Consider the following 27,503-nt stretch of genomic DNA (forward strand, 5'->3'; position numbering starts at 1 on the left):
TATATTTTATGTTTTCATTTCATAGAAGCAACATTTTGTATCTGCAAACATTTGATATGAATTATTTCACTGTTTGCAGGATGTTAGAACATCAGTCTAATACCTTGTATAAATGTATATGTGCTATTACTAGAAGAAATGGGGTAAAGGAGGAATTGAATTAAGCAGGCTAGAATTTCAATTTTGGATGGGGTTTCCTATGCCAGCTTTACCCATCTTTTCAAATGCAATTATAAATGAACCTAGACAACTCTGTCTGTTTTTTATATAGCACCTATCACCATAGTTATTTAGGCGACACTTATTATTATCCAGAAATATAAATGAATCTAGATTTTGGAACTATTGCTTTGACAACTCTTTATTTTTACCTGTAAATATCTGTTGGCCTATCTGGAAAATGTAACTGTTTCACTTCAAGGAAAAGCCATGCCCAATGCAAGGCAGCAGCGGTTCAGGGCAATTTGTGCAGATGCTGTCTTGCTAAAGCCACACCATACTGTCTCGTAATATAGATGTTAAATATTATATATATGTGTGTGTGTGTGTGTGTGTGTGTATGTGTGTGTAGAACAAAGCTGAGCCACCCCATTCATTTAGATAGAGATGTAAGCCTTTACAGGAGAGCTACTGCCTGCTCTGGGGGGCAGGATATTAAAAACAATTGCCATCCCAAATGGGTCTTAAAAATATACAAGTGAAGTGCCAGTTAAATTGGGTCAGAATCAGAAAAGGCTGCAAACTTTTTGGGAAAATAAAATCATGCTGTGATGGAAGAATTTTGCAATCTTGCAGTGTGGGTGGGAGGGGGAATCAGCCCTACCCCGCCTACCAAAAAAAGCCTGTAAGAAATGGGTCTGGGTGTGTAAACCTCCAGGAGATCCCCTCTTTGGAATCTTGCCCCACTAATTCCATTGGGGGAGGCAAGGTTTGCCCCTGCTATGGGGTAAGTAGGGATTCCTCCCCTCCAGAACCCAAAGATTCCCTAGATCTGCCAGAGGCACATGAGCATCAGCATAGAGCACCGTCCCACACAGGCTCTCTGGCCTGTTCCCTGCCAAGCCCTGGAATAAATTGCCGAGGGCGATTGTCACTGGAGGTTTTTAAGAGCAGGTTAGATGGACACCTGTCAGGGATGGCCTAGATAACACTTAGTCCTGCCTTGAGTGCAGGGGACTGGACTACAAGACCTCTTGAGCTCCCTTCCAGTCCTATGATTCTAACGGTAGCACAAGGGAGACCCACTGCCATAGTTTTGCTCTTTGGCCACTGCTCCTCACCATCGTATATGGAATGGGGGCAAGAATGCGGCCTCTGCTGCTTTGTTCTGGATGGATTTCCTAGAGGGGAGCCACTAGGGATGTTGCACACGTCTCTCCCCATGCGTGAATCCTTGGGCCTACAGATAGTCCTTGGAGGGCAATAGGGGTTGGTATGATGAGGACAACCCCTTGCTACAAGCAGAGATGGGAAAATCCATATGTGGGTCCTAGAGGAATGATCCCTGATGAGCCTATTCTGGGAAGTGATAAGCACCTGCCACTCCCACTAAAGGAGAGGGAAAGAAGCCAAGATATAAGTCAGTGGGAGCTACTTCTCTGAATCAAGTCCTAAAGCTCCTTATGCATAAACGCAAACTTGCCTCAGTACAGAGCAGAGCATGGTAAACTGCTCAATAAATCTACGATGGGGACATAGGTGAGTTTGTTTGGCTATGAGAATTGCCAAGACGTCTGCTGCTTTCCTGTTATGACGTGTGCTCTGCCAATGGAGGGGCGCTGGCTCCAACCGGAAGTCAGTGCAGTTTATTGCTTGAAGGAGAGGTGTGCTCAAAGCACAGGAGCCTCTGCTTCCCAATCCTGACTCCAGCTCAGATTCGCAAAGTGTCACTTAGAGACAATGTCAACTGCAAAATCCCATGCTGCAAATGTCTTTGCTTCTCGTACATTACTAAGTACTTAGATGATTTTACATGAAACAATTTTTAAAATCAGATTATTTTCTCTGTGTTTTGGGTTGTTTTTTTTTAACTTTCTCATCTGGGACAATTAAAATGACTGAAGTCAATTTGCCTTCCAGTTTTTCAGTTCTGCAGTGTTTGAAACACTGTGCGGGAGGCGGGAAGGAAGGGGGAATGTGGAAAAACAACCATTTCTACTGGCATTTAAGAAAAATCATTCTGTTGGTCTCAGGCTCTGTAAACACTTGTTTTCACAGTGTAAACCTTAGGCCAGGTTTGAGTTGACAGTGCCCTTTTAACTTCTCTGTACCTCAGTTTCCCCATATGTAAAATGGAGTTAATACTACTTCCTACCTCACAGGGGTGTTGTGAGGACTAAAACTTGTAAAGTTCTTTGAAGATGAAAAGTATTATTATTACCTGGCATCTATGAATTATACACAGGAACACTCACTTTGAAATATGTCCTACTGGCGATTCCACATGTAACCAGTAATGGGAACTGCTCCATTTGGGTTCTGTTCAGATAGCCGGGCTCTCTCTTGTCCCACATGTTGCCATGCAGCCCACATAGTGCCTGAGAATGGAGCACGCAGTACGTGGCCCACTGTTCAGAGATGAAAGCAGGGGGAATATTGTGTAATGGCTCAGCGATGGGAGCGTTAGCTTTATGATCCAAGTTGGGACCAGCCTGTGACTGACACTGCCTCTGTCAAAATAAACTGTCTGTTTTGTTCTACCAAACGCCTTTGTCTGTAGTTCATCTTACTTTGATTACAGAAACTGTGTTCAAATACAAGGGGCCTGATCCAGAGTGTAAATCAGGAAGCGCTGCAATGGAGTCATATAGGATTAAACCCTGTGTGAGAATAGAAGTGCGTATTAGAAACACTACAGCGGCAGAGGTTCTTCCGTCGCAGCAGTAAATCTATCTTGCTACGCCGATGGTATTCTTCCATTTGACTTAGCGGTGTCTATGCTGGGCTTGCATTGGCTAATTACACCACACGGGGCATGAAAGTTTTCACAGCCCTGGGTGATGTAGTTAAACTGACCTAACTTTGTAGTGTAGACCGGCCCTCAAGCTATGTATCTGCGTCCACACCATTAGCAAATGACATTTATGGGAGCGACAGATTTCACTACAAAATACATGTAGGCTTATTCCATAGGCCAAATTCTGCTGCCAGTCACTCCAGTGTAAACACCGCATGCTTTGTACTCTCTGAGAGTTGTTGCATCGCTTGCTGAAGACGCTGCCAACAAAGGCATGTGAAGTTCAAATTTAAGGTCAAGCTCTGCTCGCGTGGAGAATGTTGTAAATGTGAAATAACTCTGCTGACTCCCACAGTTACTCCTGACTTACACCTGACAGAGCAGGGCATAGCCTGCCTCCACAGCAGTGGTGTTGGTGTGATTCTGCTGCACAAGGCTTTGGGGAGCATGACACAGCCGAGCAGCTCTGGCACCAAGCAGGCGGCGCCCTGATCTACATTAGCACCCTGCACAGCAGGACACGTGCAAGGAGGTGGGGGAAGGGCTGAGGTCAGAGGATCTGCAGCCACATCAATCGTCCTCTCTCTTCTCCTTCTCCATGTAAAGGATGCGGGGGATTCTGTAGCCGATGAGAGAATTTCTCCTACGTACATCTGCCCAGTCAGGCTATTCAGGCTTTGGTGCTTAATATCAACGTAGAGCCTGAGTCGACTGCCATGCTCTGTTATACATAGCAAATGAAAAGGGGGTGTGTGGGGCGGGGGGAATGTCGTGTGTTTGAAATACCAGTAAGTCTCTCTCCTGGGCAAGCGAGAACATAAGTATGGATTGGCAGTTGCTGCAGCTATTGACAACATAAGGCTCCTTTTGGTCAAGAGGACCTCAAGGTACAAAACCGAATAAAACCCTGAAAAGGGCTAGTTTGAAACAAAAGAGACATTTAATAAAAGCAGGGTTTTTTTGTTCCCTTCCCCTCTCATTTAACAGCTTTTGTAACACTGCTCAAAATTAATATGGCATTTTATACATGTCGTTCTCCATTTCCCATTACATGGTGGGTAGGGCCAGTCCGAATTCCTGCAGTTGGCTTCCCTCCCCGTCCTGCCCAAGGCATGCATTTGCCTAACAAGGGCTCATTCTGTTGTGCCAGGTTCTTTCTTTGCAGCCAAACACACGTGACCTTATTGCATTTTTGTTTAAATAGTCACAGTGCAGAGGCCAGCTTCTGTGTTTTTCTGTGCTTGAAAAGCAAGGAAGTCTGGCCATTTCCTAGAGGTTGGAAATGGTGTTTTCAGCATTTCATTAGCCTGTTCTGTGTCACAGCTGTGTGTCAATTAAAACAACGCACAGCTACACTGAGGATTTGTCCTGGCAGCCCAGTGGGACCTCCACCATGCAGCTGAGCTCTGCTCTGCTTGTTTTACAGGTGCGAGAGCCAGCTACCAATCAGATGTCCCTGCTTGTTTGCATCATATATACCTGGCCCTCACTAAGACTGGTGTTGCAATTTAATGACGAGGATTAAAAAAAAAACTCCATAGAAATTAGCAGTGTTAACTAACAGTTAGCATGTCTCTTGAAAATCATGTCACCGTTTGACTGTTTCGGCGTTAAGTCTTGACCCCCAAGGACAGCTGGGGAACCTGAGTTTTGGCCCTGTTTGGTTTCCATAGCATGGAGCTATGCTGCATTCAGTGTGTGGATGGATGCTCTGCGGCATCAGATAGTTTGAGCAATGGGAGAAAAGGATGAGAGAATTTTTTTCTTTTCACTTCCAGTGCAAAGCCAGCCCTAACTAAGACACATCTCAGGCATACAATTGTGAATGCTCTGTGTTTCTTTTGCTGATGTGGTGGAGACCACTGATCTGCATTCAAACATTCAGTTTCAGGTTTTTGTATTCCTGTCATACCGATTTCTGTGAAGGGAAATGTTCTGTATTGGCCATGGACGGTGGAGGGAATCTGACTTGGTCTGGGATCTGGCTCTTTGTTTTTTCTTCCTCACAATCGATTTTTACTACATGTAGCTATCTATGGTACTTATATAGCCTCCATTACTGTAGTATCTGAGTACCTCACAATCTTCCCAACACCCCTGTGAGGCAGGGACGTGCTATTATCTCTGTTTTACAGATGAGGAACTGGCGCACAGAGAGACTAAGGACCAGATTCTCTAGGTATTTAGGCACCTAAAGATGCAGAGGGATGGTGGAGCTGGGAACTGAATGCAGATGTCTGAAATGGCAGATTAGAACCTTACCCAAGGCACCGTAATTTTCTTAATTGTGCGCCTTTTATTCCCAAACCACTTCACAAATCGTACAGCCAGCCCCACTGGTAAGCTTTCATCTCTGGATTGAAGTGTAACAGCCAGGAGAAGTGTGATCAACACACAACGTAAGAGCGTTGGTGGGAATTTTGGCCAAGGAGACTGAAGGAAATTCCTACTTTGTGGAAAAGTCTCTTGTGTAACCACGCATAGCTGACAGAGGCTCATTTTTCATGGTGTCATCCCAGAGATCCCCACAGGGCTGGTGTGCAGAGGTTTTTCTCTGCTTTGTAAGTATAAAGAGCTGGAACAGCTCTTATGGGATTCCAGGCTGTTTAAAACTGAAGCCTAGACAACAAAGCCATCCTCTCCACATGTGCCTCAGTTTACCTGCCCATAAAAGGGGGATAATTTCTATCTCCTACAGATATTTTGAGGATTAATTGGATGCTGTTGGTAAAGTGCTTTGATTAAAGCAGTACCAGCGCCAACTATTATTAATTGGTGTTGTTATTGTCACATCTTTGCCTTCCTTACTGTCGCAGTCAGATCAAAGAACCTCATGGCACAATGGCAGACTCTTGCAGCATTCTCTTCTCACATGGTGCAGGCCATGCAGAACAGATTAGCCTACAACCGGCTTTTTCAGGCCATACGCAGCACGGTGGCTGTAGCCTGTAGTGGATAGCAGTGTAAGTAAAGAAAAATCCAGACTGAACACTAGTAAACGTCTGACTGCTTGAGTTACTAAGAGCCCAGCCTCCTTCAGAAAAGAGAGAGGAATTTTTACACTAAAGATTTTGGGTCAGCTTCTGAACCTACTCAGCGAATTTATGTTGGTCTCACATTTGCGGGCACAGTTGTGCATGTTTCATGATTTGCTTTGACTGAGAAATGGAATTTATGCTGTCCATGCAACCAAGTTCTCTGTGGGTATGAATAACACTCAAATTTTAGTCATGTTTTAACACAAGAAAATCAAAAGTGTGTGAACTAAACCCAGTGCAGCATCTAGCGTGAGCAGGAGTCAAAAGTTTGTTGCTAGTTTTTGTGGGTTAAATTACTAGGAATAAAGGGTTGTTTGTGTCTTCTAATGAATGGGTTTGTGGCGTCTGCACTAGAATGTACAGTTGCGTTAGCTAACTCGTGGCCATACCATACCCAACCCAACCAACCGTGTAAGATACCTACTGCAGTGTCCCATTTATGGGAGATACTGAGGAGGGGAATGTCCACTTAACCACTCCTTATGAAGGCTCAACATGAAGCCTTCTCCATGACTGGCTCCTACAGAGGGCAAAATCCCTGCCACCTCTTCCTAGCCACCATACCAACCAAAGGTGCAAGCAGCAGTTGCAATTGTGTTTTTTCCCTGTATGGGGTGAGAAGGGGAGCCTCTTTTTGCCTTCATCCAAGAACCAGACCCCTTTTGATCTCATATTAGGTGCCCACAGGCAGGAAATTTTACTCCTGGTGTAAGACAATCCATACTAAGTGTGAGGAGAGTTTTGATGCGCTCCATGGCTGCAGCGTTAGGAATCTGTTATATCCGCCTGTAATCTGATGCTTAATCTGTAAAATATTCGAGGTAGGTATTGTCTCTCTTCTATCCTCTCAGAGTGGAGCTCTGGCCTGTAGGCACTATCATATTACTAATAAATAACTCAACACTGAGGTTAACACTACCACACACAGAGACTTTCTGATCTGATGCATTAACTTCTCAGTCTTTATGCCTGGTGTAAACGCTAGCTGGAGAAACATAGTGCCGTGATGATTACTGTGAGTACGCTGATCTTCTGAACCCTGCCTAGAGGTCACTCTTGTATAATAAATTGTATTAAAATATAAATGAAAAGAAACCATGTGGGATTTTTTTCCAGCAAGAACTATTCACAAGAAGCTTCATGGAAGAAATGATGGCATGGCTCCAGTAAAAGCCAATATTTCTTTTAGATGGCTGCTTGGAGCTTTGTTAATTGCTGGGAGCATCTTGTTTCACAATCCTAGGTAATACCCAGAGTCTCTGAAAGGCCCACTAGTGTCAGGGATTTAGCTGAGCTATGAAAGGTTTTTGTTTTGCTTGTCAAATAGATGAGTGGCCAGATTTGCAGAAATGCTGAGCACTCATAGCTAAAACTGAAGTCAAAGGAAGCTGGGCATTGAACACACAAAGTGCTATATAATGCAAAGTAACTCTGAAGAATTAGGTCCTAGTTGTCTCAGATTGAGCACCCCAGAGCCGTGGATACTTTTGACCTTAGTTGCCTCAGTTCCCCATCTGTACATTGGGAACAGTAATACACTCTCATCTTCCAGGGGGTTTGTGAAGATAAACTGTTTATGAAGCACTCAGATATTATAGTGATGAGCACCACAGAAAAGTCCATGAGGAAATTTAATTAATTCTGTCTTCAGAGCAGGGTTTGAATAGCGTATAGTAAATAAGGAGCTTGAAGAGAGGGGGATAACTGAGGCCAGAGGTGTCAAAGAAGAGGGTTCATAAGGGTGGGAATTATTGAAATTATAAATGTTTCCAATTGGATCTATAGGGACTATAATGATCCCCAACCACCCATTTTATCTCCATTCCAGCTCACTTTGTCTTAAAAAGACATAGCTACATTGTAAAAAGGATACTGTGTTTGCAAAACAACCATTATTTCCTCAGGTCACCTGTGGTGTTAGCCTTGATCCTGCACCACTCAAGTCAATGGGAGTTTTTCCACTTACTTGAATTGGAGTAGGATCAAGGCCTTAGTCATCCCTTAGATTTTAGCAAGTGAAAGAACCTTTACAATCCAAAGTATTCTTCACTTCTGCTGCTTGGTTAGTTTGTGCATTTCTCTCTGCTTTGGCACTAGATATAGTTTGAGTAGTGCCTATTGCACTGTGCGTTAGCAGGTACTTCTACCTAGCACACATACTTATCAAAAGCACGAGTGCCAAACCTATCCACATAGTCCATTCCCCTGATCAGCTCTCCATGCAGCAGAGGTCAGAGTGTTCCCAGACACAGCAGTGACTCTGAATGGGTCTTGTTTAATATTCCTCAGTAATGTCCTCTGAGACCTTGGCAAATCCTATCCTGAGATATGGAAACCAAGCTTTAAGAGCCAAAGTCCATTTCCCCAGATTTCAGCAAATGATATTGGTCTTTCTGGAGTTGTGGGGATAATTCTACATTATGTTCTTGTTCACGTGGCTTACGATGGTGCGTGCCATGAGAGGAAACTAGAAATACGTTCTCTGTAAGAGGTCAGGCTTTAACTAAACATATTCATCTCCCTGTGGTGGTCACATGAAAAAGCTGCTCTGAGCCCATTTTTTTTCATAGGAGTTAAAATAGCTAAAATAGCTGCCTCCTTTTCGGTTCAGAAAACTGTACTCTGTTTTCTTCTCTTCTTCAAGCACTAATGTATGTGTGTGCATAGAAATGCAATAGTTTAGCCCGTAGGATCACAGCGTAAACCTTTCCTTCAGGGATTCTGCTCACATCACAGGGGTTCAGGTTGCTTTCTGTATTGTCAGTTTTTGTATCCTGACATATGTCATTTCCTCTAACTGTGGGAAAGGAAACTCTCTATCTGAAACCCAGATTCTTCTTTCTCTCCTGTTACATGTATTTAATAGAGTTGGTTTTATTTAATATAAATGTATGGGAGGAGTTTTGCCATGATGAAGGATTAAAGCCTGCGAGACTAGGTTTTCCCTGAAAAGCAGATGTAACAAAGTAGCTAAGGCGAAGGGCGGATTAAACCAAAGTTAACCTAGCACGGCTTGCGAGACGTCAAGAGTAACCCTTTTTGAGGTTCTTAACTGTGCTCATTGTGGATTCCCCCCTGGAATAGCACTGAACCTAGTTCAGTTTAATCAAATTTAAAAATCATTGTGTAACATATGCGTTAAGCAAGGTGCTCAGATAATGTGACGATGGGCATAATATAAACAGCTAGATGGAACAGACCTGATAGCTAATGCTGCCTGCAATATTCTGTATTTAGCAACACAAAGTGACACTACAGGCCAGTTTAGGACCAGAAGTGAAGAATGTCGTTTCCAAACAATACTAACAGCTTACGGTGGGATCTTTGGTATTTTGAAACCAAGATTTACCATCTACCAACTATCATCCACTAAAGATTAAGCTCGCCTTTAACATATGAATGAGCAAAGATCCAGGCATTGACCCACAGTAACTGCAACACTCAAGAGCCATGGTCACAGGAATAGTTTGAGGGAGTTTGCAGCGGAGAATACAAATGGCAGGGAAGCCACCACTCCACCCCTCTTTCCCCGTTAGGAACATAATTCCATTAAGTTACAATATATTTTTGCTTAATTTCAATGCTAAGATTTTTTTAATCACACCATCGACTCAGTCTGCAAAAGAAAGGTTTCTGCAGCGTTAATGGAGCAGCTGCTGCTTCTCAGGTAGGGAAATCAATGACTTGGCACTTCAGAAGAGGCAAGCTGCCCTGGTCACCACTGCCCACTGCAGTGTCATCCATTTCTCTCTCTGCTAGGCACCAGCTGTTCCATTCACGCCGCAGTTGCCAGTGAGGGCAGGGAGAACTATAATTTCAGTTGCACATGAGTGTGACTTTAAGAAGAGAAGGAAGAAGGATAATTTCCAGTACAGCAGAAGACTTTTACATTGATAACCATCTGAAACCAAAACCCTATTCTTTGACTAGGTCTGTTCCTTTAAGCATTTTACAACTGCCTCCTTGGCTGCCCCACAGACTAGTTATAGCACTGTGGTTTTACTTTATTGTGATTTAAATGAAATGTCAGCACTTCAGAGAACTCCACTGAAGGAGGGACCAGCAGCAAAGCACTTAACAGGTATTAGTCTAAGAGGTTCCTGGCGTTTTATGAGGTAGAGTTGAACATTTAACAGGTCACTTTTTATTGTGTTTTACCTTTCAGTGCACTGGAAGTTTATTCCTTTATCTGGTATTGAATTGTAGGGATTTATCTTCTATTTCTGTTATTTTGGAGTGTGTGGGGCTGTTTTCATGTATCTGAAATGTAATCTATTAGCTGCACTGTTCATTCAACTGCTAACTTTAATTATCTTGCATTTATTTAGTTCCTTTCATCCAAATGTGTCCCAAATCACTTAAAACTTTTCCTATGTAATTTGTACAGTAAGTATGTATATATGAATCACATTCCCATCTCTTAAAGGCAGCCACCAATGGAATGGAACACAGAGTTGAATCTTTTAGTTGCATGTTTCCCTTAATCAGCTGTAGTGTCAGTTAATATCTGATACATTCTCTGCTAGAGGTCTATGACTTATCCTTGCAGGAGGAGGAGGAGTCAGCAACATAATGGGTCCTCCAAAGATCCTCCACTAGGCTTCTAGTGTTCATGTTGGGGTTGTTACATTTGATTTTGGGTACCCATGTTTTTGTGCATGCAAAAACTTGACATAAGGAAGAAAGCACGGAATCAGATGCACAATTATAGAAGGCGTTTCTGAAAATGTGTCCCAAGGGGCTATTGTTATTTCCAATCACTATCATTCTTAGATTGCAAAAATACAACAAACTTGTTATACAACCCTCCAATTACTACTGTGAACCAAGCAGCAGCAGCAGACTTTTTTTTTTTTTAAAGAGTGTGGTTAGGATTTTTTCTTTTTTTGTAACATGTTACTCGATAAAGAAATGATTATACTAATCAAGGAAAAAGCTACATATAAATAGGTTAAAGAGGTATTAAAGTATGGCTTAAAGGACTTAAATCTGGGCAGCCTTTATTAAGTGGAGTCAAAAATAAATATTGAGTTAACAGACAGAAACAATTATTGTAGAACTTTACGGGGTGAATGGCACAATATGATAAGGGCAAGGTAATGCAGTTAAATTGGTAATGCACCATGTGCTTTCTATGCCTACCCTTATATATTCTTCCACAATAAGGAAGCTATTGAGATAAGAATGCACTCATGTGGTAAGCAGTATGAGAGAATATTATAGGTTTTTTTTTTCCTATTTAAGTGGTCATTTCCTTGCTTTCTTTTGTCTGTGTCACAACAGCAACCTTAACTTTCAGATGGAACATTTTTTGATAGCTTAAATAAACTAGTCTTGACCTACTAATTTGAGTGAAAACTACAAAGCTGTTTTGTCTTGACTAGGATTTTACCTTGTTTTAGTTAACTCTAGTTAAGAACACACCTTCCCCCCCCCCAGTGAAGATTAAGTTTATGGCTCTTATCCTGGTGGTGGCCTAATACTACCGCCAGCTATGCCATGTTCCTAGCTCTCACAAATTTATCATGAGTCTCACAATATTTGATGTTTTCATCAAGTCTCAGCTCCTGAAAGTATATTATATGTATGACCTTAGTGTCAATGAGCCCAAATCATGTACCAAGACCCCATTGTGCTAGGTGCTGTACACAGAGAACAAAAAGATGGTCCCTGCCCCAAAGAGCTTACCAGCTTCATATAAAATGAGAGACAACAGATGGATACAGACACATGAGAGAGTACAAGGAAACAATAAGATAATGTTGGTCAGCATTATAGGCTGTGGTCTCAGCACATCAGCAGTCTAACCATTTTGTCAAGTTTGTGCAGGCATAACGGAAAAGGAGAATTTTAAGGAGAGTTAGCTTTGTGGATATTTACAGGGAACTCCTCCGAAGCAGGAGGGGCAGCATGGGAGAAAGCATATAGGTGTTTGTTTGAAAATTTAACAAGTGGGTGATGAAGGCTGGAAACATGGGCCAGTCAGAGGTAGGAGTTGATATCTCAGTAGTGAATGAATAAGGATAAGATTATGTCACGGAAGTCACAGAAGTCACGGATTCCATTACTTTCAGAGACCTTCGTGACTTTTTCCACTTCAGCCCCTGGACAACGGGGCTAGAGCTGTCAGCTGGTGGGGGCCCTGACACTCTGAGCCGCTGTGGGCGGTAGGGGGCTCTGCAGCTCTCAGCTGCTGCAGGCAGCGGGGGAACTCAGAGCTGTTAGCCGCTGGGCTGCAGTGGGGGCCGCAGAGCTGTCAGCTCCCTTGGGAGCAGGTGCTATACCTACCTTCTCCACACACAGCGGGGCTCAGGGTCTTATCTCTCTCCTCCCTCCCCCACAGTTCGGGCTTCAATTGACCCCCGTCAGCCCCTCCCCTCATTATTTTTAGTAAAAGTCACGGAAGTTTTGTTTATTGCCCGCGATCTGTCCGTGACTTTTACTAAAAAGAACTGGGACAAAATCTTAACCTTACGAATGAGAGGTACAGCCTTGAAAGTGAAGACAAGTAGCTTAAGTTTGATGCTATAGAGAATGGAAGGATGCAAAGAGAGGGATGACTTGGCTATTGTGATGGGGTAGGAAAAGGGTCTTTACAGCTGCATTCTAAATAGACATGAGCTGGGCAGGACTGCATTTGTCAAAGCCAGACAGAAGGATGTTGCAGTAATGAAGGCATTCCATTCCTGAATCTCAACCATGGTTAAGGGGATTTAGACCAGTTACATTAGCAGTGAATTGCACCAGCAGTGTGTATATTGTACTTTCACTATATTTTCCTGCAGCTGAATGGTTACATCACCATGTACATGATGGCTGATGAATCAAGCCAAATGTTTCTAGAACAGTGGTTGAAAACAATGAAATTGAAACTAACTGCACCAGTGAATTTCCTGACAAGCCTTTTGTTGAAAGGGAGATGTCAGAAGGCAAAGAGAACACCATATCAACACACATGAGATTATCTGGGGAAAGGAAAAGGAAGAATATGGTTGTCATCTCCCTCTGGTTCAATGCTTAGTATTGCTACTAGTTAATACCATGCTTGTTATAAGAATACCTTGTCTATACTTCAGAAACAATTTCTGTATTATAACAGGCATTAGTTCAGTTCCCATCGGTTTAAAAAAAATTGTTTGGACAAAGCTGACTTAGGCTTTTGGAATTCCAGCTGTAAATTGTTGACAGTAAAGGAGACATTAAAAACAATGATAAAAATAATTGTAAAAACATTTTGTCTCATGACTCCTTCTAAAAGTGCATCACACCTGGAAGGAATGCATGTCGATCCTCAAAATGCAGTTATTACACTATCAGCAGATCCTCAATTGGTGTGGTTCCATTGACAACAGACAAATTAAAAAATTACATTCTGACTCCCAAAGAAAACCCGTTAAAGAATGGAAACTCTAGTTGCAAGTGTGATGTCTGTAATTTGGGAGGTGGCACTCTTCCCTCTGAGCTAGTACTGAGCCATTGGCCCAGCATAGCATTAGTGTGGGGATCAGACAGTTGGAGGTGCTGTCTCTTGGATTAGCTATAAAACCAGGCTTGTGACCACAGATGCTCACTGAAGATCCCATGCCACTTTTCACAAGAATAAGGTGGCTAACCCCATTGTCCTGGTCCCAGTTTGGATAATTACATTTTGCTTACCTTGAATATAATACAGGGATCTCTATACCATCTAATGCCATGAATCCCTTTCTGTGTTAGAAAGCTAGTTCTACGTGAGTGACAGGTCTCCACATTGTAATTTTGCACTGTCTAGTTTTATACTACTTATTTTACATTGTCTTAATATAGCAAAAATCTTGGTGGTCTATGAATCTTTCAATTTTTATCTCATATTAATAATTCACATGTCCTCCCCATCCCAAACTTTTAATTATTAATTTTTGGGGGCTTTCATTTGTCCTGAGATAGCATCCAAAAGTCCCAATGATTCTCAGAATCCCTTGAGGTAGGTGCTCTATAAACATCGAAGACAACCTTTGCTCCAAAGGGCTTACCGTCTAAAAAGATGTGACAGACTGACAATAATAAACAACAAACAAGGGGTAGTCACAGGTACTTGTCTTGTTAATTCCTTTTTCAGTATTGCCAACCTCAAACATTCAAAAATCATGAGTTAGGCCTCAAAAAAGAATGAGATTTAAAAATGGTTCCTGAGCCTTTGGTTCACTCCTGTCATGTTTTCAAGTTTTTCTCCACAACATGAGGGCTAGAAGTTACTTTCGTTTTAAATGAAAGCCAAGATTCTTACCGACCTATTTGACTCCAGGAGCTGGGGCCTTAAGAAAAACACCAAATATCACGAGACTTGTGATAAAATTGTGCGAGTTGGTAACATTGCTTTGTATTAACTCCTTGCCTGATTACTGCTTTTACTTTATTACTTTATTGTCTACTTAACAACCCATGTCTTTTCTTGTATTTCATTGTGTTGTCTTATTTATGGAGCATGTTTTATTTAGGGTCCCTATCCTGCAAAGTGCAGACTCTTACAGTTGGGTGGAAGCCTATTGATTTACCTGGGACTCTATGTGGGAGGGTACAACCTACAGGACTGAGATGTAATATTTGTAATGTGCTGTGTAAATTAATAGCACTCTATAGATGGTTTTTATTAAAATAATATTTAACAAGTAATATATTGAGTTAGCATCAAGACATCAAAGATGAGCTTTAGAAATTTGCTTTGGGCTGAAACCTGACACAGTCTCATCCTAGGAACAAGTTCTTTAAAAATCAAATTTAATTAAAAAAAAAAAAAGCTGGTTATCTTTTTCCAAGTATTTCTGAGTCGCATTATTAGATTCGTATAGCTTGCAAATCTCAAGACAGATTTGTATTACATTGCTAGCTGTTTAGTCCAAGGATATTATTTTATTCTAACAACTTAAAATGGTATAAAAAGGCAGTGTTAACCATCCACTGAGTTCTTTCATAATAATTGATTCTAATGCTATTTAAATGCAAAGCTACCAGTACATAATACGGGCAAGTGAAAGGATACCAGCAAAGGTTTTTTCAAAAATGGGTTTTCTGCATATTTTTTTTTCTATTTTGATATATAAAGGCAGCCTGAAATAAGTTTTGTTTTGAGTCTACCCTGAACAGGCACTAGTACAGATTGGACACACAAATACAGCTTTTAGCACCACGTGAACAGGTTGGAGAATGTTTTTAAATACACCCGAGCCCAGTCTATGCTGCCTCTTCTACTGTTGCCAGCACTGGTGGAGCTGCGCCAGCACTAGACTCAACACATGAGAATTTCTGGACACAGTTTACAGACTGAATCCCTGCAAACCGTAGGTGCGTGAGTAACATTCATCATGTGTGCAGTCCTATGATTATGTATGTGAGTAAAGTTACTCTCCTGCCTGCAGGTTTGCAGAATTAGGCCCTAAATTAAGACAAAAACAACAGGAAGTATAGGAAGGAATTTGGAGGGGAGTAAAGATAAGGTAAATATATTGTCGCATGAGTGAGCAGTGCATATGTCTTGCGCCTTACACAATTTTTTTACTTGCTTATCTGAGGGCGGTTTCCTCATTTTGGATTAATTTCTGCTAAGGAAGAAATCATTGTAGGTGTTTCAGGTGACACATTTAGATTCTCACTGTTACATTTTTAAATCTCCTCATTCCAATTGTCTCAGTCCCGGTACTATCAAAGTACAGCAATGTTTGTAAATATTTGCTGGATGGTCTCTGAAACGGCTTTGTCAAACAGTACAAAACGAAACAATTCAATAAAGAAGAAGTAAGACACGCATGCATGTATACTGCATATATCTTATTTAGCCTTGCCAGGTTTGAGAGTAGCACATTTTACGGCAGTCAATTTTATCTAGCCCTGCTGATTTGACTTCAGTCAGCAGTCCTTGCTTTAAAAGGAGAGAGAAGTGGGTTTTAAATATGCTGAAGGGAGCAGGAGAGGAACTGCAGCAGCAAACACCAAAGTCTCACAAAGAAGTGGACACATTAGTGGATGAAGTATGTAGTTGGGATCTTGGGGCATAAAGCACCATCATACATATGCAAAAGATAAAAAGGAGGAAGCCATGGAAACAGGCAGTTAGTGTACTCTCCAAGAGAAGGGCCATTAACAGGCTCCTAAGAGCCTCTTCTCTATACCAAGCTACTCTGGAAGGGACTTAATTTCTGTGTCAGCTAAACATAGCCTTCAGTTTCACTTGTCTAAACAACAAACCTTCCATCTCTACAGCACCGTGATTCACTTCTTTAACAGCGCCTCTGGAATCCCAAAATAGCAATTAATACAACTTGCTGCCACCAGCAAAACTAACCAGGCAGGCAGAGACGCTTCCCTTTCACCCTGCCTCTCTCTCCTCCACTATTTCCTGCTGCCTCCCTCTCTCCTTTCCCTGTCTTCTCCCCATCTCTGCCCCCCTTTCAAAATACCTTGGAAAAACAGAGTGGTGGCATGAACAAGCCGGGCCAAAGCGTAAAAAGGGAGAAGAAGTGGGCTGCTTGTGGGAAGCAGATACAGCGCACCAGGCACCTGCCCCAGCCAGGGTCCTGGCATGGGGTGAGGTTTCTATCCGGGGCCCATTTGTCATCATGAGCCATCCTGGAGTGGGTGGCAGATTGTTACCTAGCAACCCTGCCTCCCGCTGGCTGGCGCACTGCATCCCCTCAGCCGGGGGATGGGAAACCTGGCATCCCTGGTCACTGGCGGCGGTAACTTGCTGCCAGCGAGTGACTGCGGCCCTGCGTCTGGCTGAGGCATGGGTGGCGGGAGCTTGGCACCGATGCGGGGAAGAGTCTTTCGCTCCATGGGTTGAGGGAGGAGGGTTGTTATCCAGCAGCGCTTCATGGGCCTCCCATCCCTTTCCGCCACCCAGCCCAGCCCAGCCCTGCCACTTTCTCCTCGGAGGGGCTCTTTGGCCTCAGTTGTCGTCGCGGAGTGGGGGGAGGGGGACCTACCTGAATCTCAACCTGAGGCAGGCGGAGGCGCTTTCAGCCCAAGCAAACTACATCTCCCGGCAGGCACTGCGGCCCGTCCCGTCCCAAGAAAACTACATCTCCCGGCAGGCATCGCGGCCCGTCCCGTCCCAAGCGAACTACATCTCCCGGCAGGCAGCGCGGCCCGTCTCAAGCGAACTACATCTCCCGGCAGGCAACCGCGGCCCGTCCCGTCCCAAGAAAACTCCATTTCCCGGCAGGCAGCGCGGCCCACCGCGGCTGAGCCCCTTCAGCCAAACCTTTAGAAGGGGGGGGGAGGATCCGCACTCCGGCCCCGTCACGTGACAGGGCGAAGTTGGCCCGCCCGTGCCGCCGCGATTGAGGGGATCGCTTGGCGCAGCCACGGGACCCGGGCCCACGGGAGCGGCGGCTGCAGCAGCGGCAGCGCGGTGAGTATCCCGGCCTCACGGGGCTGCGGAACAGGAGCCCGGCCTGGCCAGCGGAATATCCCGCGCCCCGCCCCGCCCCCACAGCAACACCCACCCTAGGGGGCCTCCTCGCCGTACCCCTCCCCCACCCCCTCTGGCACACCCCGGGCCCGTCCTCCACCCTGCCACCCCCTCCACTCCCATCAGTCCGAGCCCCCCTTACTCCTCCCCCACGCTGAGCCCTATCCCGACATACACCTGCCCGGGCCTCCTCCCCCCCCCCCCCGCCATGCTCCCCCTGTACCCTGCAACCCTGACCCCACAGTCCCTTCCCCCACACCAGCTCCCACCCTCACAGACCCCTCCCCCACCTTGCCTCTTAGGTCGTTCTCACCTGCCGTGGCCTTCCCCCCGGGCTTCTTGCCCCGTCTGTCACTCCCCCCAGGGCAGCTCCTACACCCCAGGGTCTTTACCCCTTAGGCCCCTGCCATCCCGTTATGCCCCTCCACTCATGGCTCCCTCTTTTCCTTCCTAGGTTGTCCCCCATCCTACACGGAATCCCTTCTTCCAGCCATCGCTATCCTCGCCCTCTTCCCCCCCCCCCCCCTTTCCAGTGCCCTTCCCTCCAGACCAACCCCATCCCACAGAACATCACTCCCTAGAGCTCGGTCTGATTGTTCACTCTCAGGCCATTTCCTTTCCCTTCTCTCAAGTCACATCCCACCTTGTCTCCCAGCTCACCTTCTGGGCTCTTATACTTTCCTGCCATGTGTGTTGCAGAAGGATGTCATGCCATGAAGAGATTCCTCTTCCCCCTGTGTTTGTGCTGCTCTCTGTTTTGACTGCGAAGGGAGATGCTCCAGGAGTCTCTTTCTGTTACTGTTTATCTGCTCTGGGCTCTTCTGCTGTTTCTAGCTGCTATGTTGGCCTGAATGTGAGATGTTAAATGTCTCATTGAAATACACGGTACAATAACGTTCTTCAGTGGAGAGAGGTACTTATTTAGATAAATTCTTTCCCGTCAAAAAAGTTTCCCCTTCCATGACATTAAAGTGAGAGGCAGGTCTTTGAATCTTTTGGGCCACTTTAGGATTTTACCCCTTGATTAAGTTTGGTTTTGGAGTACAGTATGTGACTTTTTTTTTTTTTTTTTGCTACTGTGAACTACAACCTATTTATTTTAGAGCAAATATTTTTACTTGATTCTTAATGAGAATAGTTCATGCAAGCAATTTGCTAATTTGTTGTTAATCTTTCTTGCTTTCAGTCTTTTCTATGTGATGTGGAAAAATGGTAGTGATGTTTACAGATTCTTCCTTTGGCTGAGTTGTGCTAGAATAAAATCAGGAAAGTAAATCGGGTCTTTCAGTATGGTCATCTGAAAAACAATGATGCAGATGACCATACTGCAAGACCTTTTAAGATTTTTTGTTAATTCAAATGGTGCTGGGAGTAGGGCTTCCTTTAAGGAGAAGAAGAGACGCTCACATGTGTTCTTGGTAGCTTTCAAAAAATTCTTCTAGAGATTCTGAAAGACATGGTCTGACTAGTTCAAATTTTAGTTTTATATTAGCTAAGTGCTTAATATTTAACGACTGACTAGCTTTTGTCTTTATTTGTATCTGGTCTGCAGATTGCTGTCCTCTTGCTGGTGTAGTTAATAAACAAGGTTATTATGTTAAAAAACCAGACTGGCAGAAAATGTTTTTATGGCTTGGCTCTACTGTACCTGTGGCATAACTGTCTGCTGTCCAGAACCCTTTACTTTCTCCTCAACAAAATAATGCTTTATGCCTGGTTATGGTCATACTTGTTTGTCATTAGCCAGGTCTGAAGGATAAAATTTTCCTGGCAGAGGACTGTATCAGTGGACAAAAACAAGGAGTACTTACTACACACTGCTACTATATTTGGTTTTAATCCATGGTTTGGTGGTAAAAACTAACTAGGCTTCCAGTAAAGATATCAATGTTGATAGGTGCAGAAAACTAATGTGTTGTCAATATATATTTTGCGAGTGACAAAAGTAGGGAGTTAAGATAAAAAGAATAAACCCTGGAGAAATGTTGAATTTTTATTTTCCATGCTATGTATCATTTTTTGTTTGCTTAGAAGGAAAGTGGTAATAGAAACACTTTCTGAAGAGAGGGTTAGGTTCTGCGTCAGCCAGTTTGATCAAACTAATGCTACAACACTTTGTTTTGTATAGTAGAGTACATTTCTGATGCGAGTGATAGCTTTATAATATATTATGACATTCCCTTAAAACTCTTTGGCGGAATGAGTCTTGCAAACTGTGTAACAGTCGTCTTAAAATGTTGCGTGTGAGAGGGCATGAGTTGCTTATTAGTAAGAAACCAGAATAGTATAAATTACTATTTTTTTTTCAGTCCCAGGGTCCTCCACTTCCTCTACATAGATACTGCCTTCTCAACGTGTGCGTGTGCGCGTGTGTTAAAATAATATGTCAAAACAAAACACTACTGCACACATGTCTCCCCTGGGGAAAAGATCAGAGAGCAAACTCGTGACAAATGTTAATCACATTGCTTACTATGCTACTGAAAACTGCTCAGACACTAACGTGAAGACTGCTGTACAAGAACCTATATAGAAGAGACTAAAAAAGAAAGTAGATGTTAGAGGCTGTTCAGAACTGTCCTTCTTAGGGCTTCGCAAGGGAGAAAGTCCTTTTCTTCCCAGCTGAAATTTTGCTTCCAGTTAGTTCAGTTAGGTGGAGTTAGTCAGGTTTTTCCTTTTACATAAGCAGATCAAATTAGAAATGTTTCTACTGTTGTTTCAGCTTGCTCATCCTGCAGGAGGTGATGAATAGTGAGTGTTCCTTATTTTTTTGCTTTCTATGTTGGCATTTTTAAATTAATACCTGCTAGAACATTGCTGGCAACAGTGATAACGGATGCCTCTCTCCACCTGTTGCATTCCTGCCAGAGGTCCAGTTTGTAGTGGAAATGCTTAATTTACTGTAGTTCTTCACCTGGCATGAAGTGGATCTATTCATGCTTTTGCAAATGAAGTTAGGGTCCCACTGAAGGTGACAAGAGCAAGACCTGCCCCACCCAGTAATATTGCTGTTTTAGCCAGATTATCTAAAGGATAATCCCCCCACTCAGAGGGGAGGTGTTCTGGAGAGGCATAACATTGCTAAAAACACAATTCCCCTGAGGAAATGGTTCTTCCAGATGACCACACATTTGATGGAGAGCAAGATTCACACCCTCTTCACTCCCACCTCTCCCCATCCTTTAGCTAGTTTTTTATAGGCACATGGGATAAATCCAACACAGGACTGAAAACTGGACTAAAGGGAACTAAAAGAAACAGGTGAAAGAGAATGGTGCCCTAATGTAGTCATTGTTTGGGAACATTATCAATGGGGAGTTGGTTGAAATGACATCCTGTGTCCAGGTTTCTCCTATCTCTAATGAAGTTTTTGTAAGGTATAGCAATGTAAAGTAGAAATAATTTCTATTTCTTAGGTGGAATCATCAGTTAAATCTTTAGCAATAGAGCTATTGTGGCCTGAGGGGATATCTTTCAAAAAGAACAAGCAGAAAAAGAGACTGGAGGCTTTCTTAAAAGAAACTTTGAAGCTGCATCTGTTGTTCCTCAGACATTTTCATCAACTACATCAGTTTTTCGCAACATGAGTGGTGGGTTGGGAGGAACAGACTACTTCAGTGGGATGCAAAATAGAGAAAAGGGTCTATCTGGGCTTGGAAAGCTGCAGATCAACTACATGTGCACTGTGTCCACTGCAAATGTGCTCTCAGTCTGCAGGTAAAGTGAGAGATGGTTTCCACTGTTGTTTCAGCTTGCTCATCCTCCAGGAGGTGATGAATAGTGAGTGTTCCTCTTTTCTTTGCACCTGCTGTGCCTCTTACTGTAGCTGACTGCAGGAGAAGTTCACTGTTCACAGGGCTTCCGGCTCAAATAGTAGCCTGCCGCCTGAGCCTTGTCTGCTGTGCTCGCATGTCACCCACCTCAGCTTTGGGTGGCACCAGTGGATGTTCCCCACCCCAGCAGTATGTGGCTTTGAACTGAATGCGGCAATGAGGAGGAGAATTGGAGCTAACAGGGAGTAAATGAAAATAGGAAGTAAGTAAGGGATAAGTCAGAAAAATGCAAGAGCAAAACTGGAAGCATCATGAGGTTGACAAAGAGGATGACAAGTGGGGGGGGAGGGAGGACAGAAAAAGAAGAGTATAAGAGAAAGGCGACAAAAAAAAGATGGCACTAACTATCAGGATGGGTCACTGGGGATGTATATCAATCCCTCCCCAAGGGTGGAGAAGGGGCAACACCAAAAAAATATTGAGAACCACTGAAGCTCATGCTGCTCTTTCTTGGTACAGTTAGGCACAAGAAATAAATAGCAAGACTGTAAATAAGTCAATCTGAAAAAGCTTACTTCAGCTACATCTGTCATGGCGCACACTTCCATTGATTCCTTAATCTGTCTTCTGAATTACAGCTTCTAATGCTATTGCCAAAAGACATCCTTGGCGCCTGCATGGCAACCTCTCCAAGCAATTTTTTCAACCTAATTTGAAGGAGGGAAACAGTTGAGTGAACAGTTATGAAAAGTACTGTTGGAGGCCAGTGACAGAAATATAGTCTACACCTTCAGTGACCTTACAGAAGGGCTAATGAACTTTTCAAATGCAGGCATTTGGCAATTCAGGTGGAAGTTAGAAATAGTCTAGATAGAATTCATACTACAAAGGAAAACTCTGAAACAGAGAGGAGGAAAGTCTAGGAGGGGAAAAAATAATCTTCAAATAAGAAACTTTTAAAATTCAATACCTGCTCTAGAACAGCTGGGGTGTGTTGGTTTTTGTTTTTCTTAAGCCATGGGCACAGAAACATCTTTTTGCCTGGATCTGGGAGACATTGTGAGAGTATCTTGTCAAATTTTCCAGTGAGCATTTTCACACTTTCCCCCATGCTGCCTCTTATGCGTGGGTGGACTCCTTGTAAAAATCTGCAAAGCCATCACGTTCTCTTTCTTTAAATCTCTTTAAACCCAACAGTGCCATGATGTCTATAAAACACTGGATATTGGTTAGGCAGTTAGAGTGCTGTGGCTGCTGCCTTCTACATTACTCAGAACCATCTCATGGGTATCTCATGCACTCTGTTGTATCCGCCTGTTTTCATTTCTTACAGTTCTGTTGTGAGTTCTTTGTGGCAGGGGTCGTTGTTTTGTTGTGTGTCTATATGTTGCTTATGAGGAAATTAGAGAAACTACTGGGAATGGTTCCAACTTCTTAATATTGTACCTCCAGATGATCCAGCTTCTCATTCATAGTCTCGCAGAGAATTGGCAATGTCAGAGGCATTAGTACATAGTCCTAAAAGGACAGGCCAGCCTGGGAAAGAGCTCAGTATCCACACAGAGCAGATAGAAAAGTCTTCTGGAGCTAGGAGTAATACTACTGACAGTCTCCTTGTAGGACACTCTCAAGGAGCTGTGTACATTAGCAATGAGTTTGACTACCTTCCCTTATATAAACAGACAAGGAGGTCTAAACAATATGAGGAAATTCTGCAAACAGGGCATATACTATTCAGTCAAACCACATACATGTAAAGAACTTTCAACATGAAGGTGGTCTGACTTCATGGGCAATTTGTGCATACGAGTCGCTGCCTAAATTGACATCTGCCTTCAAAACTCCAAGAGACTTGGAGTTCCACAGGTAGACCCACTTGACTAAATTAGTGAATTGCTCTTAGTGCAAATGGAATGTCCAATCTGTGAATGGCAATTCCAGTATTGGTTACACATTCTCTCAAGATTTTCTTCTAACCACAATCAGCAGGACCATTCAGAACGTAAAGGGTAGAAAAACCATCAGTGATATAAGTAAATCAAGATGATCTTAGAATGCGGTGGTCTTCTGACCTAGTGGAATGGTTAATTGCTGCTTCCCCTACTAAACAGTGCTACTAAAACGTAAGCTACCCTACTAGAAAGTGCTTACCCTACTAAACACACTATTATTTTCAAGTCCTATTTGACATCCAAAGCCAGAAACTCTGAACTTGACAGTAGCAACTGAAAGAAAACAGTTGAGTGAGAGAGATCTATCTGAACGTGCTAGCAAAGAAAACGAAAGCTAGTGGAGCTGCTGGTTTTTAAGGTAGGGGTGACCAGCCTGTGGCCTTCAGGCTCTTAGCTGTATATCTTGAGAGTGAGTTTGTTGTGAAGAAAATGTTTGTATTTAATGACAAACTTAATGTGCATTCTGACAGCTTTTTTTTTTTTTTTCCAGGGGGGGGGAGTAAAGAGCAAGCAGCATCTGAGAAGTGGTTCCTTTTGACAGGAGGGATGAGGGAAGAGAGCAGAAGCTTGGGGCCATGATGTCTTTACAGGAGTGGGAAGGGAGGAGGAGCAAGCAAGCAGCACAGCAGTTGGCGCAGGGATGGGGCGGGGGAAGGAGGGGGAGAGAACTAGGAAGAGGAGCTGCAGATGTACTGAAAAAAGAACCCTTTGAAAAAGGAAGCCATCGGTTTCCTCTCTAAGCCCAGCTGTGAAGCTGAAAAATATCTGAGTAACTTAGAACCTAAACTTTGGTTTTAGGCGCCCAAATCAGAAGCTGCTTTTTGGTGCAGTTTCTTGAGAGAAGACAGGAAGGTGTGTATGTGTGGGGGGGAAATATTGTGGGTTTAAACTACCCCGTTTCCCCTGATTGTGTCTCTTCACATTTTGAAATAATGTATTTGTTCTGAAAAAGTTTGGACGCCATTGATTTTATGATTTGAAGATGTGGAGAATGAGGGATTTATCTTTATTTTTTTTTATGAATATCCCCTGCACTTCAGTTTACTTGTGTGATATCCTGCATCTAACTTAATGGAATTAAATCAAAGGAGACTGTTAGGGAGAAACAAACAGGAAATGAAACAATGACAAATTAAAGGTACTGCAGAGAGAATACTCGGGGTCTTCAAGGAAACCGTGGGAGAGCTACTAACAGGGAAATAAATGCCTGCCTACAATCAGGCTATCGTATTAATTATCTCAGGCCTGCGCCTAGGGCCAGAGGGATGCTAAATGATTAGACCCTAGCCTAGAGAAGTACGGGTATGCACGGGCAGTCCATACTGTTGCTGGAGATGTAAGACGGAGATGATATGAGAGAAAACTGCAGGAGAGTCTCTTTCAAAGTACAGAGATGGCAGTAAGTGGGCTAAGTGCAGGGAAAGTGCAAAATTTGTAAGGAAAGGGTCGAGATTGGTTGGGACAAGATGCATATAGACTGTTGTTCTCTCGGCTTGGCATGTACCTTTGCGTGAATAGATGATGCATTTGTTTTGAATGAGTTGTTTTTTAGTCGCTTTACTTAACCACAGATCTCAGGCTTCCAGAGAGTCATTTCTTACAGATGCCAAATACAGTTGGGCCTTCTGTGTTAACACAGTTAGAAATGTGTGGGGGAGGGCTGCCACCTCAGGATGTAGTCTGAGAGTGGTAGAGTTGAGGGGCTCCACATGGAGAGAGAGGTGAAGGTAACAAAATTTGTCACTTGAGGAGTGCGCTAGAGGGAGACTGCAATGAGAGTCTAAGGCACTTGTACAGTGGTAGTACAGTTGGAATAGGGGGTGTGGTAACCTGGTGATCTGTGGAGACTCCCTCTGGAAAAAGTGCAGTTGGAGGTCTGTCCCTTGAAAGAGTGCCTACGGAGATCACAGTTGCAACTTTCCATTGAACTGTGAAAGAAGGGAATCTTAAATTTATTATGCACTTTTGGAAATTGGTTTAATATTTCCTCTCCTGTTAAAAACCTATTGTTGAAACTGTATACTTTCAGATTTGCTCATTTTGCTTATGTTGTTAGGAATTCTTCTTCTTTTTCATCTGGCATTTATTTGCTAACTAACAGGCAAGGTGGCCTGCTCCAGTGAGTGTGTATACCAGTGGTGCTTACATTGGCTTCATTGTCTTTATAGTCCTTCATGACTGTTGTCTGATTGGCATTCAAATTTGAAAATCTTGAAATTTCTTGAAACTGAATATCACAATTTTGGGCGTATTGCTTCTAACAGTACTATCTTTAAACTTCTCTCAATGCTTAGTTTGCAGATACAATCTGCCTTGGCAGTTCAATCTTTTATATGAGATCCCTTATTTTCTTTTGAAATACGAATAAACAGAATGGCTTAAACCTTCTACTGGCACTTTTAAAATATTTTGATACTTCATCCTATACTATATTACAAGAATGCTGGAATTCTTCTACATGTTTTCATACTCTGCTCATTTTTCTGCATCTTCCTTTACACTTTTTGGGACCTACAATATTTGAAATGTATCTACCTTATTGCTCTCTTAAACTGGTGTGGTTGATCATATCCTCTCTGTGTTGAGAGGGACCTGTGGATTTTTAAGATCATGTATAAGATTGTTTCTGCTTATTCAGTTTTGTATTCTGCTTTCTAAGCCTGACTTCAGATTTTTTGCTTTTATCTTTTGTTAATAAAAATGAAATTCAGAAGATTATCACTCTCTTCTTAGCTTAATTTTAACTGAATTCTTCCATGTGAAAGAGAACTCCCAATATTTCTATTCTACCCTCCATGTTTATATCTGTATGTCTTTTGCACAGTGTGGAGACTAGTATTGTATACAAAAAGTCTAACTCTGCCAAGAGACACCGACTTTGTTTTTTGTCCTTTGTATTTTATTATTGGAGACAGTACAGCATCTTTTCCTTACTGCATCTGCAGATTGTTACAGAGATTGTACAGACTTTTGTGTGTTATAGCAACTCCAAAATCATCTTATGTGCAACTGCTTTTCCCCTTATATTTTCCTTTTTATATTCTTTGCTTCCATACTTATGTGTATCTGCACTGATCTGCATTTGCCACTTACATGCAAGGTGACAAATTATTTTAATCTTTCTAGCTTCTCTGTTCCTCATTGTTTGCTATACTTTCTAATTTAAAATCATGTGCAAACATGGAAATACTGATTTCAGTACCATCATCTTTGTTATTTATATAGACAAAGCTGCCATTGCAAATCTTAAACAAGTAACTTAATAACATGTGAAATATTGTCTCTTTCTTGAGTATTGTCTTAAAGTCTGATGTTATGTGCCTCCATCTCTGTTAGGATGCTTTCAGTTGTTTTTTGAAAATATAAACAGACAGTTCATAGGTTTTTGATACTGGTTACAGGAAGTTTGACAGGTCTTCAGATATTAACATTTTTTATACAAAGCATGATTTTGGGCAGTATGCAATTCAAATATTTGGTATTGTATTGTCATTGATGGATGTGTGTTGTAGGCATTGCGATAAGATAAACTGAAGGATTTGTAGAACTTCTGATAGTACCAGATTGTTTCTCTGTTTTTTCACCTTATGATCACTGAAAGGCTGAATGTTCCCCATCCTGTTTAGTCACCCCAGTACGTACGTCTGTGCATATAACTGGCTCCACTATAGTTGCAAATGTCACTTGTGATGAGCTATAATGTCATTCTTTCCTCTTGTTACCATCTATCAGAAGCTTCTATAAATATGCCTTTGCTATCTGATAGTTTAGCATAATTTCACATCCTTGTAAAAATCTTTCCAGGTGAACATAATCACTGCCTAAAAAGTCTACAAAATCTAAAAATTTTCATTTTAGTATTAAAAAAGAAAATGACTCTCTACACACCAAATGATTGTTTCAACTTCTAACTGCAGTAGAAATATATTCTTGTGTATATTTTACTAAATAAGATTTCATTCATGTATCCTATTTGCATATTCTGAACCTAAATCTAGTAAGGAATTACTATAAATGAATGAGGAATCAAATTACTTTAAGAAACTAACTAGCAAAGAAGCATCTTATATGAAGGGCTTCATGGTAATATAACTGCTGTTAGGGTGATATGACCTTTTAAAAGCAATTGTTTTTCTGTTCTAATCAATGATGGTGGCTTAAGAATAAGTATCTGTAAAGGAGCACAAGCTATGTTATCAATAACTTACACTAATTAGAGAACATTTGTAGTATGCTTGCCTCATTGTAATTTGAATTAAGCTAAATTGAGATGTTGGGTATAAATTGACTTTAAATGTGTCCGTGTAGGGGTTTGTACCAGTATAACAATATTGATCT

General features: G+C 42.5%; 1 protein-coding gene across 3 annotated transcripts in view; it reads left to right on the forward strand.

The window, feature by feature from the left end:
* Positions 1 to 17,249: 17,249 nt before the first annotated feature.
* MTM1 (myotubularin 1) overlaps positions 17,250 to 27,503 on the forward strand; it is a 57,320-nt gene continuing 47,066 nt past the window's right edge. For 2 of the 3 annotated variants that reach the window (XM_067548118.1, XM_067548120.1), the window contains exon 1: positions 17,250 to 17,380. The gene's annotated coding sequence lies outside the window, so the exon portion shown is untranslated. Of the gene's footprint in view, positions 17,381 to 18,139; positions 18,354 to 27,503 lie in introns of all 3 variants that reach the window. The other variant, XM_067548119.1, reaches the window with a different exon arrangement.

Source organism: Emydura macquarii, unplaced genomic scaffold (genome assembly GCF_026122565.2).
Source record: "Emydura macquarii macquarii isolate MOO-44397 ecotype Brisbane River unplaced genomic scaffold, CSIRO-AGI_Emac_v2 contig_1253, whole genome shotgun sequence".
NCBI lineage: Eukaryota > Metazoa > Chordata > Testudines > Chelidae > Emydura > Emydura macquarii.